This window comes from Palaemon carinicauda, chromosome 11 (genome assembly GCF_036898095.1).
Source record: "Palaemon carinicauda isolate YSFRI2023 chromosome 11, ASM3689809v2, whole genome shotgun sequence".
NCBI lineage: Eukaryota > Metazoa > Arthropoda > Malacostraca > Decapoda > Palaemonidae > Palaemon > Palaemon carinicauda.
In genome coordinates this window covers 40,561,308-40,565,002 of record NC_090735.1, presented here as the reverse complement: position 1 = coordinate 40,565,002, position 3,695 = coordinate 40,561,308, and positions in this window count along the sequence as shown.

The following is a 3,695-nucleotide window of genomic DNA, read 5'->3' as shown; positions in this document are numbered from 1 at the left end:
TCCTGCGGATTCTTCGCCTTGACAAAAGGCCACCCATTTTCTCCAAGATGAATCATATTGCCTTCTAGTAGATTTGCACTTATATTCCTCAAGGAAGTCTATACTGGCTTTCGAAATCCCGAAACGCTTTCTCACCGCTAGGGAAAGAAAATCATGAGCTGCAGGGTCCGGGTTTTCTGTAATGAAGCGCAGACAGTTGACTTCTGGACTCGCTGGGTCAGAACTGGATCTGGTAGTGGTACAAACTTCAGCTACAGTTCCAATGCCAGGAGGAACCACACGCTGTTCGGCCACTTGTGGGCCACTATTGCCGCTACCCCTTGAAGGATCTCAGTTTGTTGAGGACCCTCAACAGAAGGTTGTGAGGAGGGAACAGATAAATCCTGGACCATCTGTTCCAGTCGAGGGACATCGCGTCCACTGCTTCCGCTAAGGGGTCCTCGTACGGGGCACGTACAGGGGAAACTTCTTGTTGTCTTTCGTCGCAAAGAGGTCTATCTGCAGTTCTGGGACTGATTCAGAATGAAGGAGAATGATCCTGCGTCTAAGGACCATTCCGACTCTATCGGTGTGAACCTGGATAGAGCGTCCGCTGTCACATTGCGGACTCCTTGAAGGTGAACTGCCGACAGGTACCACTTCTTCTTTTCCGCCAATCGGAAGATGGCCAACATCACCTGGTTGAGAGGTGGTGACCTCGATCCTTGTCGATTCAAGTATCTCACAACTACCTCGCTGTCTATCACCAACCTTATGTGGATCGAGTGACGCGGGGAGACTTTCTTTAAGGTAAGGAGCACTGCCCTAGCTTCTAGAAAGTTTTATGTGAAAGGTCTTGAATAGCTTGGACCAAGTCCCCTGGACTTTTTTCCGATGAGAGTGACCTCCCCATCCCTCCTTCGAGGCGTCTGAGTTAATCGTCCCCGACGGGGGAGGTGGCTGAAGAAGAACCGACTTCTTTAGATGTCTGGATTGGGACCAAGGCCTGAGAAGAGTACTTAGCCGAAGCGGCTGGTCTTCTCAGATCTCTTTGCGCGTTTGATGCATAACTTCTCCAAACTCCGATTGCATCCTTTAGCTGTGCTCTTAGCACTGGGTCTGTCACCGAAGAAAACTGGAGAGAGCGCAGTACCCTCTCCTGCTCGCGTCTTGATATCCTTTCGGAATCTAGAAGTCTCTTGACAGAACCCGCTATCTCCTTCCTTTTCTTCGCCGGGGTGGAGAAACGGTGTGACAAAAGGTCCCAGTGGATTCCCAGCCACTGGAACTTTTGAGATGGAGAAAGTCGAGACTTTTTCTGTTGATCTTGAAGCCTAGGTACTCTAGGAACTGGATCACTTGACTGGAAGCTTGCAAGCATTCTGTCTCGGATGCTGCCCACACCAACCAGTCGTCCAGGTAGGCTACTACCTGAATTCCCTTTAGGCGTAACTGTTTGAGAGCTACGCTCGCAAGCTTCGTAAAAATCCTTGGGGCTATGTTTAGCCCGAATGGCATGGCTCCGAAGGCGTATAGTCTTCGTTGTAGCCTGAACCCTAGGTAGGGGGAGAGTCGATGGCTAATTGGAATGTGCCAATAGGCGTCTGACAAGTCTATAGAGACGGAATATGCCCTCTTGGGCAGTAAGGTCCTTATGTGTTGCAGAGTTAGCATTTTGAATTTGCAATTCACTATGAACTTGTTGAGTGGCGACAAGTCCAGAATGACTCTGAGCTTTTCCGAGTCTTTCTTGGGAACACAAAACAGCCTCCCTTAGAAATTGATGGGCTTCACCCTTCGGATCACCTTTTTTCTCCAACAGTTCTTGAACATACTCCTCCATAACGGGGGTGGAGTGTTGGAAAAACCGAAGGCACGGGGGTGGAGTGCTGTACCAGCTCCCGCCCAGTCCATTCTTGAGTAGGCTGTGGGCCCAGGGATCGTAGGTCCACAGATCCCGAAATTTCAGAAGTCTCCCTCCTACCGGTATCATCTCACTTGGACTGCCGTCCTGAGGTCTTGCCTTCCTGACCACGACCACCCATGAATCCCCTTCCCCTTGAGGGGCGTCTAGACGAGCCTCTGGCTGCTCCTCTAGGCTTTGCTCGAAAGGAAGTAGACTGCCCTTCGAACGCTGGGGTGAATGCCGTGGACTGTGTCGACACGGCCTGGGGTACCCACTGAAAAGTGGTCGGGGTTTGTGCCACGATCTGGGGCACTGGGGGCAATGGCAATTGCAGTTGCTGTTGCTGTCTAAGAGGCTTGGCTGGCCGAGACGGTAGCCTAGTCCTCATAGTCTTCCTCTTTGGTTGAGGATCCTCATCCGGGGAAGACTTTCTTTTGATAGCCAGGCCCCACTTCTGGAGAAGGTTTCTATTCTCCAAGGCGGCCTTATCAACAACTTCTTTGACCAAGTCGGTAGGGAAAAGGTCTTTTCCCCAAATGTTGGAGGAGATTAGTTTCTTTGGCTCCTGCCTCACCGTAGCCGAGGTAAACACGAACTCCCTACAAGCTCTCCTTGCCTTGACGAAGCCATTAAGGTCCTTCGTCACTGTGGCCAGATGAGACTTGGCCACTACCATGAACATTTCATGGACCTTAGGGTCACTTGCCATCGTCTCCAGAGTAGTCTGAAGAGACATTGAAGCAGTCAGTCTTTCTTTTGTATCGAACTCACTTCGCAAAAGAAAGTCAGACAGCTTAGGGAGGTCCTTGCCGAACTGACGTCCGGCAATATCAGCCTCCAACTTTCCAACTGAGAACGTAAGATGGACGTCCTTCCAGTCTTTGTTGTCCATAGGCAGGGCCAGCGACAAGGGTTTACACTCCTCTAGGGAGGGGCAAGACTTGCCGGCCTCGACTGCTTTTAGTACAGCCAGAAACCCTTTCTGTAAAAAGGGGAAGGCTCTAGTAGGCGAGGACACAAAGGAAGGGAGCTTCCTATTCAATGCGGCTACCTTTGAGTTAGAGAAGCCCCTCTCTTTCATCGAGGATGAAAGTAGAGCTTGAGCCTTAGCATGGTCCATCACTATGACCTCCTTCGGCTCTGTCTCCTCCTTTGAAGCTGGTTCCTTCCTCAGCCGGACATAACAGTCCGGATATGATGCCTTGCTGGGCCAGAATTCCACCTCCTCCAGGGGAACTGAGCCCAGCTTATCCGAGATGACGATCTTTCCAGTCGTCATCGGCATGTGCTCAGCATACCTCCATGGGTTAGCATCTGAGCACAAGGGAAGGTCTTTCACATTGAGCTTTTTCTGGGGCCCATGTGATTCTGCAAGGCACTGCATTCGCAGTTCCATTGCAGCCGCCTTCTCCTGATTCTCCTTCTGCATTTGTTGGATCATTCCAACAATAGAAAAGAGGGCCTGTCCCAGCTCTACTGGGAGACCGGCCGATGTAGAGGGAATAGGCTCCGGAATCTGAGCCGGAGTAGCCGACACCTCGACGACGTCTACCTCTACAACGTCTGGGGCTTGAACTTCATCCTGGGCTTCTGCCAGGAGGTTTTCCTCCTGACACCCGTCCACATCAGACATCCTGTCATCTAACTAGATGTCTTGCATCGCGACCGCGACTTCAGCATCCACCTGGATCTGAACTTAGGGATCTCCTCTTGAGGCTGGGGAATCACTGCATCAGCTGATGCCTTAGGGAAAAGATACGCCCTCATCTTCTCACTTGGAAGATAAGGGCCAGAAGTGTTCTTTTGGAAG